General features: G+C 40.2%; 1 protein-coding gene across 4 annotated transcripts in view; it reads right to left on the reverse strand.

Annotated features, from left to right (window-relative positions):
* Nucleotides 1-12,352, reverse strand: part of LOC145279819 (uncharacterized) — an 843,773-nt gene that overhangs the window by 453,771 nt on the left and 377,650 nt on the right. The gene's annotated exons all lie outside the window — the stretch shown is intronic.

The raw sequence follows: 12,352 nt of genomic DNA on the forward strand, positions 1-12,352 counted from the left end.
TTGTAACTCTTTATATAAAAATATCTCGTTTTTGTTCTGTTTTGTTTCAGATATTTGACTACAATCTGATGTTAACAGCTTCCATGCCGTCATGAAGAAATCAAGCAAGCAAAGATGAAGAGGACAAGACTGTTCATGCTAAACCAGAGACAGGAATTTGTGATTCACTTCAAAGACTAAATTAGAAGGCTTTACACGTCTGGCAGCAGACAGACTAAGATTCAAGATATTTGTCGTAGGAGACTTGCACAACCCTTGCATTCTGCTCATCGAATGTTTGATGCTTGCCCCCAAGTTCCTCATGTTCTGCTGAGTGACCATGGCTACCATCGTGATTGCTATCAACGATTAACCATGAATCTTAATCGATTGTGCACAGAGGAAATTTCTGCTGAGCCATGCACTTCGACAACCTTGTTGTCGAAGTGCATGGGAGTGAAAAGATAATCTTTAAGCCAAACTACCTTTTTTTTTTGCAATAAAACAGGTCGAAAAATGTGAAGAAACACGGTGTATGGGCAACTGAATCTATTAGGAAGTTTAAGTGTGAGGGTGGTGAAAACGCTTTGACCACTGCTGAAGCAAAGAGAGACTTTGATCTTCTATGGAGAATTAAAGGTTACAACCTCTTTGCCTGTGAGGCCAAATATCACAGGACCTGTCGATCAGTATACATCCAAAACCCAGGGTCCTTGCGCAGTGACGATTTAAGGATCGTCAAGTCCAGATGAAGATGGCGCATGCTGATGCATTTTCACATGTCTGCTGTGTTGTCAGTACACAGGTACTGTACCAAGCGGCGCCAGGTTGGCCTGTCGGGAGCACTACTTTCCCATGAGTTCACGTCAATGTTGAAGTCTTTCATATAGGACATCAGAGTGTCTTTGAACCGTTTGCGCTGTCCACCAGCCCTTCTCATTCCGCACCGGAGTTCACCATAGAGCAGTTGTTTTGGTATGCGCGAGTCTGTCATCCGATACACGTGGCCTACCCAGCGGGCTTGCGCTTTGCAGATCGTAGTGATGACGCTTGGGAGCTTGGACCTCTCGAGAACAGTGTCTGGGATCTTGTCTTGCCAGCGAATGTACAAGATGTTCCGAAGACATCGAAGATGGAAGTGGTTTAGTTGTTTTTCGTGACGTCTGTACACGAGGCTCTTTGCTCGCGGAGGCAAGATGAACCGAATCTGCAAAAGAGAAGCGCGCTGCGCGAAAAGCCTGAGATGCTGAAGTGGCCGTCTTCAGCCACTGGTGTCCAACATGTGGCAGGGGCTTCCGCGCCCGGATTGGACTGATTAGCCACCTGCGGACACACAACTAGTTGTCTATGGTCATAATCGACTCCGATTGACGAACACACACAGGTACAAGCGAATACTGTCGTAAAACTTGAATACCTTAGGGAAATTTATGTTGACAGCCTATGCCATACAGATTTTGTAAATCAGTTTTATAGAGGAGAAAACCTTAAATCACAGCTAACCAAACATTATGGAGACTGCTTAGCCTTCACACCTCTCAATAATGTGAGTATGTATGCATGCCTGTATTCCTAACAAAAAACTTTGTCTAGCCAAGGAAAAGTGATCCTGACAGTGTTTCCTCATATGTGGGAGCAGTGCTCTATCTTAGGACGGATCCGAATCTTGTATGGATAGTAAATTGCATCAGAAATCAAATACTTTCTTGAGAGGTAGAATGATCCAATCATTTTTATAGCGACCTTAGCAACATATTCAATGTTAAGTCTGTTCTCCTGTCCCAGTGTTGCATGCATCTTGGATGAACAAAGCTGGCTCTTCCCTCAAGGAGTAAGTTTTAACGAATATCAAATTCACAAGAGGAACCTCAGTTGCTTGCATATCCCGGTCAAAGAAGATAATTTTGTGGATGTTATATTTTACAGTTCTTCTAGATGTCGCTGTTCTCTAACATACAGCGCCTGGTTAAAGTAAATGCTTATTCATCTGCTAATGACCGGATTCAGCATAGCATTGCTCGACTTCGGTGATCCAACGAGATCCAGAATGTCACTGTGTTAATGTAAGTATGCATGCATGTATTCCTAACAAAAAAAAAAAAAAAAAAAAAAAAAAAAAACTTATCTAATAAATTTAACATTAATATTCTTTGGTTGTTTTGTTTTACGGCATATCAAACCTTTTTTGCTTATTTAATACTGAATCCAGTCATTTTGAAATATTTGCTTATAGTGTTTGGTTCAATTATTTTGTAGAGGAATTTTTTTCTTTTTGTTTTAGATTTTACAGAACATGATCGAGTTATGCAAAGAGAAAGGAAAACGCAATAACAAATGCTTGGTGCATTTTAGGTCAAGATGTTAATATCTTCAGATACCTTGATCTGGTAACCTAAGGCATTATAATAATAGTAGCTACTATAATATTTTTTACATTAAAAAAAAATTGTATAAAAAACTAAAATAATTTGTTTCTTCGTTTTTTGAGAAGATCAAAACCTGTGTCTTATTTATTCAGGAAATATGTGCGAAACAAGAGTGACACACTAGAAAAACAATGCCTCGACACACACACACACACACACACACACACAGCCTCAGTTGACTGTATGAAAATAGAAAAAAACAGGTCTGCTAAAAATTAGCAAGAAAACTTAGATAAAATTTATGAAATCAGGAAAAAAAAATCAGATCTGGTAAAATTTATAAAAAATATAAAAAACCAGATCTACTAAAATTTATAAAAAATAAAAAAAACCACTCATGTATAAGCGTGTACATATTCCAAAAGATGCGATGTAGTCCAAATAGATAGAAGAAGATAAGACTGCATCTTAGACACTTCGTCTTCTTAACAAACCTCTCGGGACTCTCGTACTCAAATTGGTGTTAGCCAATAAAGGATCAGCTTGTTAAACATCGGCTTTAAGTCACAACTGAAAACCCGATTACGGAATCCATCATCAGATGTATGTATGAACGTAGAGATTATATTGAAACGGTTTGTTCTCAAAATGGTTGCCAAAATATAATGACCAATTTCGTCTGATTTTCCAAGCGTTGACAACATAAATTAATTCAACCGTATTAATTTACTTTCTGATTTTGGCAAATATTAAATACACATTGTTGGTTCTTATTTATTAATGACTTAATATTTGCAAAATAATCTGCAAAATAAAACAGCAAATTAATATTTGCAAAAAAAAAAAAAAAAAAAAAAAAAAATCCGCAATATCTGACGATTAACTAATACGGTGGATAAATTTGCCAACTCTTGAATGTTTACTTCAATATAACAAACGTGCACAAAAAAAAACTACAGCGCGTAAAATTAGCCGTGGATACTTCAGGAACCGTTATTTTTCTGACTATCACTTTGCAACCGACATAGATTTCCTCCGCTCGCCTCTATTAGCGCCTCCGAATGAATGCTTTCGACAGTCTTGCAATTAATGCTGCCAAATTACGGTAGGAATCAATAAAACCTCTTTTGTAACACATCCCAAATCGATCCAAATTGTTCCGATCAAACCTCCGTCTTCCTCGTTACAGCACGAAAAGCTTAGTGAATCGTTCGCATGTGTACGAGAACGTACATGCGCAAAAGACACTTGTGTAAACTGTCTCTAAACTAGTGCAAGCGTACAGAAATAGTCTTTAAATCAGAGTATATATTTCGACACATACTGTTTTTTCTTACATTAAGATGTTAAGTTATAAAGAAGCCTCGCACGTATTATTATAAAAAAACGGTTTTCTCCATAGTATCAATAATTGCGGATTTGGGGATGCGTGATAGCAGAGTAGATCTTGTAAATAAAAACCTCTGCAATTCGAGGTCATCAAATATTCAGCGCAAAAAAGCAATTTCGAACGACTGACTAAGTCTATCCCTATATAAATAAATCAATTTTCTTTACGAGAACAATAAATAAAGTTCATAAGAGTTATAAAATGAGAGCTTTGTTCAAAAGTTATTGAGTATTTAGAAAATTGCATTAAAAATAAAACCCAAAATTTCTAATGAAAGAAATCACTTTTCACAATTTCTGATGTGTTAACTTGGATTTTCGTATGTGTAAAATACAAAGGGGACTGATTCTCGCATTCAACCGCTTTTTTTTTTTTAGCAATTCTCTGGCGTCATGTCAGTATGCTAAATAATTTAATTCTACTTCGTTTGCTTATTTTTAAAAATTTTTGTTCACGATTTAAAAAAAATGTTAACTATCCTGTACTTTCACCATTTATAATTTGTAGTGTATGAATAAATATGTTAATTTTATTCCACACTTGTTACATATTTAATTTTGCTTGTAACAAAAGTTCAAATTGTCGGCAAAGGAAGAGTTGTTTCCTCCCTAAGAAGTTGAACAGACGTTTATTTTGCAGGTTGTCCTGTTTTCAATTTCACAATTTAAGTTAAGATTCCTTGTGTTTATATGCTTCACTATTATACCCTTGAATCTCCTTTTGTCATTGTGAATTTATCATCGGCAAGTCGACTTATGCAATAACTACGTCTGCGATATATCGACCTTAATATTTCTTGTAATTTAAACTGCATCTTTAAAATATAAAATGCTGAAAATTTATTTAGAATATATATAAAGTCCCTTCAATAAGTTTCCAGACTTTTTTCTACAGGAATTGAAAATTGTCGTAGACTCTTGAAAATTCAGTATGTTATTGTTATACATACTAAGAAATGACCGACCAATTTGTATGATTTTAGGTTCAAATGAACAGCCACATCGGGAATTGGAATACATTCTACTAAAGCCTGATTGTCACGGTTGGTGAATTGCAAAAATCCAATTTGGACACGAGGACATTTAAGAAGAACGATATGAAATAAAATTGTTTTAAACTTGGAAATTTTTTTTTTTTTTTTTTTTTTTTTTTTTTTTTTTTTACAAAGGCATCACCACATTATCAAGGCCCAGAGGCCACTCAAGGATAAGGGTTAAAGAGTGTACAGTAGAAATTGGTCAATATAGTAATCATTAGTAATGAAAATTTGGTAAAATTTAATAACTTATATGGAACGGCTCATCAAGAACTTATTTACTTTAGACTTGAACAAAACCATATTGTAGTCAGCCGGAAAGCAGGAAAACGGAAGACAATTCCACAGGCGTGCAGTTCTAAGAAAGAAGCTTTGTTCATGGAATCTACGTTTAGGTTTAGGCACAGATAAAGAGTGGGGGAAATTATTGATAGTGTTTACAGCTAGACGAGTGTTTCTTGTGAAAGTTTGGCGAGGGGGGACCATAGATTGAAGCTCAGTTGAACACTTTCCATGAAAATAACGATACATCAGAGACAAACTCGCAACATCTCTTCTGTGAGATAGAGGTTGCAAGGAGGAGAAAAGGACATCTCCTACGAGGCTACGAAGTCTATTTTGAACTCTATCAAGGCAGGACAAGTTCTTTCTAGCAGCTCCTGCCCAGATGTGGCAACAGTATTCCATCCTTGGACGTACCTGGCTCTTATATAGATAGAGAATAGCATCAGCAGTGAGATATCTACTGGATCGATAGAAAGATCCCACCATTTTTCCAGCGGCCTTGGCAACAGATTTGATATACGTGTTCCATTTAAGATCAGGAGTAATGGTCAAGCCCAGAAGCTTGTCAAAACTTGAGGCCTCCTGAAGACGAGAGCCATTCATTTCAATTGATGACAAATGTGGATTAGAATGTTGATGATGTAAAGAGAGAAGCTTGGTTTTAGATGCATTAAAAGTAACCAGCCACTCCTTTCCCCATTGTACTACGTGCTCAAGATCAGAGGAGAGAGAATTGGAGAGAACTTGCTCGTTTACTGTCTTAGATGTGGTACCATAAATGGTAGTGTCGTCAGCATAAATGTCTACAAATGATGTAAGGATATGATTTGGAAGATCATTAATGTAGATCAGGAAAAGAGTTGGGCCCAGGATGGATCCCTGAGGGACACCGGCATTAATATTGTGAGCTTCTGATTTTTGCCCCTCAACTACTACTCTTATGAATCTATCAGAAAGAAATGATTTAATAATTGAGAAGACTTTTCCAGCTATACCATAGCTAGCGATCTTATGAAGTAAACCTTTATGCCATACCCTATCAAAGGCTTTAGATATGTCAAGAGCAATTGCCCTAGAAAGATTGCCACCGTCGAGAGATTTGCTAATCCTATGCGATATAACTGTAAGGACATCTGCTGTAGATCTAGCAGAACGGAAACCATATTGAGTGTCACTAAGAAGGTTATTTTTGTTGAGATGTTTGATTACTTCTGTATTTAATACAGATTCTAGCAACTTACTCATGACGCACAGGAGACTTATTGGCCTGTACTGAGAGGGGGATGAGCGATCACCTGAATTCTTAAATACAGGGCATACTGATGAGATTTTCCAGGGAGATGGGAAACTATTCTCCTTAAGACAACGTTTAAACAGTTTTGTAAGTATGGGCGCTAGTTCAGGTTGAAGTTTTTTGAGTACTATAATTGGAATACCATCAGGGCCAGTTGCTTTACTGGAATCAAGGTTTTTGATTAGCTTGGCAACATCACGTACAGATATACGTATATCACATAGCGTGTTTTCTGATACAAGAGGAAATATTGGGGGTTGGCGGTCTTGGTCGCAAAGGGTAGAATTAGCTGCAAAGTTCTTGACAAAGAGTTTGGCTTTGTCTGATGCTGACGAGATTACCTCAGATCCATTGATGATAGTTGGGATGGAGCACACTCTTCTGTTCAGGATTCTGTTTGCTATTTGCCAAAACTGGTGGGAACCAAGCCGCTGCTCAGCTACTTTGGACTTAACAGATTGAGCATACAACTCTCTTGCGTTCCTTATTACTTTCTTACAATGGTTGCTGGCAGTCCTGAAAACGGCTTTAGTTTCCATACATCTATTACGTTTGAAGCAGTGGAAAAAGTGATTTCTGTGCGCAATGGCAGCAGCACATTCTGGAGAGAACCATGGCTGGCTGTTAGGTTTTTGCTGAAATTTTTTAGAGGGTATGAAATGGTCAATACCTACAATTAACCATTCAGTTAGGTCTAATACTATAGAGGACACATCCTTTTTAAACATGGAATGCAGAGGTAGATCAGATATAAATAATGCTACAAAAGCGTATGGAGTGCTTCAGATTGCTTCTTGACCATTTTACATTGAGCATCAGTTTTTGAGTGGCATAAGAGATTCAAGGAAGGCAGGAGTCTGTGAGGGATGATAAGTGTGGAAGGAGTAAGGAAGTTATAACAGCAGAATTGATTGGCTAAATAAAGAATTTCATGGATAAGGATCGTCGTGTATCTATAGAGACAATAAGTGCACAGTTGGATATCAGTGTGGGAACTGTACACACAATTATTCGCGAGGAGTTGAAGATACAGAATATTTATGCAAAGGGTGCTCAGAGAAGATCAGAAAGAAAGACGTTGTCATGACAGCAAAGAGATGGTAAAAACAGCCCTCCCCCCGTATAGACCTAACTTTGCTCCTTGTGACTTTTGGTTATTCTCTAAGATAAAGGAAAACCTCAGAGGCTATCGTTATGAGACAATTAAGGAGGTGAAAGAGGCTGTGATAAGGGTCATTGACATGCTCACACAAGAGGACTTCGACGGAACCTTCCAGAAGTTGTTGGAACAGTACAACAAGTGCATTGTAGCCGGAGGCGATTACTTTGAAGGAGACTAGAGTTTCATGTGTGTACTATCAGTAAAAGCGCCCGTACGAAAAAAGGTATGGAAACTTATTTAAGGTACCTCGTATATTTATCTCCCGATGAAAAATCTAATTTATAAAACTATGTCTGTGCGTTTTAATTTTTTTTAGAGCGGCGCGAGGTGGATTAAATGATCGAATTTTTTGAAGACCGTTCTTTTCTTATTCTTAGCCAGTAAAAAAGGCTGGCAAAGGATAAAAATTGAAGAAAAACAAGGCCGATAGCCATTAGTCGCATGCTCTCGTGTAATGAATGAATGCGTGAATGTAGGATTGACATGAAATTCTTAAAGATAAACTAAAAATGACCGAAAAATCGGCTGAAATGACTTAAATAAATAAGTAAATGACTTAGAATGACTTTAATGAACTTAAGGATGAATTGAATGACCTTAAGGACTTGAATGCTTAAAAATAACTGGAATCCTTCAAAAACAACTTGAATGATCTGGAGAAGGACTTGAATGGCTTTGAGACTGACTGGTTGTAAAGTGCGTGATCATTTTACATTGAATTAATACAGAAAAGTGATCCCCCACTTTATATCACAAGTGGGGTTAGGTGTTGTGCAGGCAGGGAAATACGGCCAGTCGGTAAAGGATTAGAGGAAAGACGTAAGTGATGCAGCCTCAGCTCTACCCTTTAAGGAAAGTTTCCTAGGAAGCCACAAATTGACTGCAGCCTCCACCTTTGACCGTACCTCCAACCAATTTTTGTCAAGCTGGAGACCCGGTCCGAACACTACGCCAAGGATCCGAACCAGACCATCCGTCCAGCTGAAGGGCGGTGGGAGGTTGGCGTTGCCACTCCAGGCGCCCAACCGCAGTCCTACCGACTTGCTGCAGTTTATCTTGGTCCCTGTAATTCTTTCGTACCGAGTGATCGCCTCTGACACGATCTCGATGTCTCTGAAGCTCGACACAAAGACCGTGACATCATCGGCAAATGCGGATACCTCGGTGGCTGAGCCACCGGGTATTGCAATTCTGCGCAGGGCCGAATTTACCTCGCCACATCTCAGCTTGCGGAGCAGGGGCTCAAAAGCCAGGACATAGAGCAGGGGCGACAGCGGAAAACCTGACGAACCGATCGAGAGATAAAGGGTTTTGAGCGCATTCCGTTGACTTGCACGATAGCTGTGGGCTGTTGATACATCACGGAGATCCACTAGCAGGTCTGGTTTAAAACCGGCGGCCTTAAGACAGATGCAAGAAACGATGGTCGACCCTATCGAAAGCTTTGGACTGATCTAAGTTGATCAGCGCGGCTTCCGTGTCGTCATCTATCCCTCCCTCTAGGATCGTGCATATCAGGTGCAAGTTGTTCTGAATCGATCTCCCCTTCACAGCGTAGTTCTGTTCCGGTTCAACCAACTCGCCGATAACAACCTGCAGCCGATTCGACAGGACCTTGGCCAAAATGTTCAACTGTGTTTAGCAAAGTTATGGGCGTGTAATCGTCTAACTCTTTCCTACCATGTCCGTCACCTTTCCTCAGCAATGTGATCACTTCCTTGGTGACTTGCCTCGGGATGGATCCCTGAGCAAACCAATCCATCAGAAGAGGCAGAAACATGGGCGACAGCCTCAAATACAGTTCGTATGGCAGACCATCGAGATCTGTCACAACTGACCTGCTTCAGCGCAGTAAAAACCTCCCGCTCCGTCACCCGGCCTTCGCAACTAGCCGCCTCGAGGTGGGGAGAGTCAGCCAAATAGTCGCTAAACTCAAGGACTGGGAGATCGGGCTGCTGCGTAAAACGCTCCTCAAAATGTTCTCGAAACCCCTCGCAGATCTCCCGAGTCGATTTCAGGGTGCGTCCATCCGGATGTCTTACCTTTGCAATGTACGTGTCTGAGCCACGCCTAGAAATTTCACGACGCGCGTCAGTGTTGGAGTTGACTGCTTCATTGCCTATCTTTCTAAGCCTAGCTCTGACTACTTGACCTTCATAACGCTCGCTATTCTCACGCAGAAGGTCCTGCTTAGCTAGTTCCTTACTAACCTTTCACCCCCTCCCTGTAGCCCGGGCTAGTTTCTGCTCTAACTTCGTATGTGCCTTATCTAGTACGAGGCGCTGGGCATACTTGATGGAGAAGGTTCTAATTTTGGCTTTTAGACCTACCCACCACTTACTCCCGGTAACCGCCCGACTAGTGCTTTTTGAAGTAATTCTATTAGCTTCTCTTGGAAGTCTTGTATCTCCAGAAGGGAAGTGTTTAACTTCCAGTGAGCCACTAACGTAGGCCTATTTCCTAGCTTCAGCCGGGCCATAACTAGTTTATGGTCAGTCTGGCCTAGCCAAGTGAACGTGGGACAAGATAAGTCTACTTCGCATCTCTTAACTGACATCCTGTCCAAGTAAGTGTTTGGGTAGGAGGAAACGCTATTGGTCCACGTCCACATCTCCCGCCCCGGATGCTCGACCCAAAACCTGTTGACCAGACCGCATCTAGCCATCAGATCAGCCAGGCTGGACTCGCAACTCTCCGACCCTCTAGCTTCGCCTCCTACCTTATCTCGGGGTTCAATCCCCCATTAACACTACCCGCTTCTGACAATCTACAAACGCGTCGAGCTGACTGAAGAATGAGACCCTCTCACGAGCGGTGCTGGGCGCATGAACCACAATCACCTGAAACACAGAATCTTTTACGGCAACATCTGCCACGACCAGCCTGCCCTCCGCATCCCTATGGACAACGTCGACCATCGCGGACAGGGTAGGTTTAACTAGCAAGGAGACTCCCTTCCCCGCGGGCTGCCATATGCTGAGAAAACCTCAAAATCTCGGGCCAGCACCTGACAGTCCACAGAAGAAATGAAATGAGTCTCCTGAATCGCAGTCACACCCACTCCTAGGGACAAGAGGTTGTGCCGGAGGTGAGCCGTCCGGCCCGATGATCTCAAGCCCTTCGCATTCAGACTAGCCAAATTTAAAGCCATTGTACCTACCTTAAGGTGTGTTACACTCAGCCCCGAAGTCAACTGGGGAAAGGACACTGAGGCTGTATGCAATGCTCAAGGTGGTCAGGTTTTTCATGTCCTGACCTTCTCTTGCAATGCCGCCGACGTCCAAAGGGTAAGTCAATACAATGGCCCTATAGAGTGACGGATGAACCAACACTGGGACCCTTCCCTTGCATTGTTTTGCGAGTTCCTCTAGGGAAGGGTCATTTTTCCTAATCAGTTCAATTCCCGGAACAGCCCCTTCAGCGGCCTCCAGCATTGTCCATACGTTGGTCTTGCAGGCCTCTGGAAGCATGACGAAAGTTGTTAACCGTGGGGCGTCCGGGAAATTAGAGGGGACATTAACGTATTTCCCCCTATCTGTTGGCAGTCCAGCAGAGGTTTTAAATGTTGGCAAAATGTGATTGTTTAAGAGGATGGCTCGAGAAGTATTTGTTAAAATTAGACTTGAAAACAATGCTTTTGTAGTCAGCTAAGAAGCAAGCTCGTGTATTGTGCTCAACAGATAGAAAGTTTTTGAGTACTTATCTAGTTCAAACACCAATTTTCAGCATCATCCCACAGGTTACGTAAGCAGCAGGAAGATGCTAAAGCGATTAGCCAATCAGCTGTCAGAAGAAAGTTTTATTGAAAGTGTGAAATTCATTAAATCAATAATAAAAATTTAAACTGAAAATGACTTTGACCACGCTATGTAAACATGTTAATGACTTTCGAAATAAAAATCCATTGGAAAATTAATCAGCTTGCAGTCTTCACTTCGGCATTCTACAGTTACTTACGCAACGTTTTGGGAGATGCGAACACGAAGTTGCCAAAGATTGGGTCGTAAAATGGATAAGCACATGATCTTTTTAAAATAAAACTTTGTTCATGAAAAGTTCCACTTGGTTTAAGGTACACAGAAAAAAAATATTTCAGTGATTGAAACTAGATGAGTTTTTGCTGCGGATGTTTTTACATGAAACAGAGATTTGAGTTCAATTGCGAACTTACTAGGAAGCTAAAAATATAGTGAAGAAAGACTATCAAAGGCTTTTACGCGAGGAAAGATTTGTAAAGAAAAGAGACGACCCCTCATTATATTTCAAAGTGGATTTCTTATGTCACGGCAAGACAAAATGCCCCGAACAATAGCCCCCTGATACGGCAGCAGTACTTCACAGAATGGGGTAATGTAGTCATATAAAATATCTTGTATGTTGACAATACATGTTCTTTTTCAATGAAAATAATTTTGCTTATATATGTATAAATATCTACTTATATATGTGCATATGTTTATATGTGTCCATTTACAGGATTCCCTCTAAATATCAGTAACCGATCCTTAAGAATTTTGAAACATCTGGTCAATATATTGGTCGCATTTAGTTGCATGCAAAGAGGGCAAAAAGAGGGTAGAACCTCTTAATGAAAATTCAAATACCTCCGTTTGTTGTGAAATTTTAATAAATATTACACATCAATTATGACTATTATACAAATGTGTAGTGATGTACTTACCAAAGCGATAGAATGATACATTGTTCAGCGATTGTAGCAACAAATTTGGTGCTAACTTTTTACATATTCGTTTTATTCTTTCTATAAAAGTGTTTTTGTTTCATTTGTTTTGGGACCTAAGGCTGAAGAATGTGTTATCGAACATCGGCAAACGACAAT

The sequence above is a fragment of the Euprymna scolopes genome, chromosome 7, assembly GCF_053919585.1.
Source record: "Euprymna scolopes isolate OS-2025 chromosome 7, ASM5391958v1, whole genome shotgun sequence".
NCBI lineage: Eukaryota > Metazoa > Mollusca > Cephalopoda > Sepiida > Sepiolidae > Euprymna > Euprymna scolopes.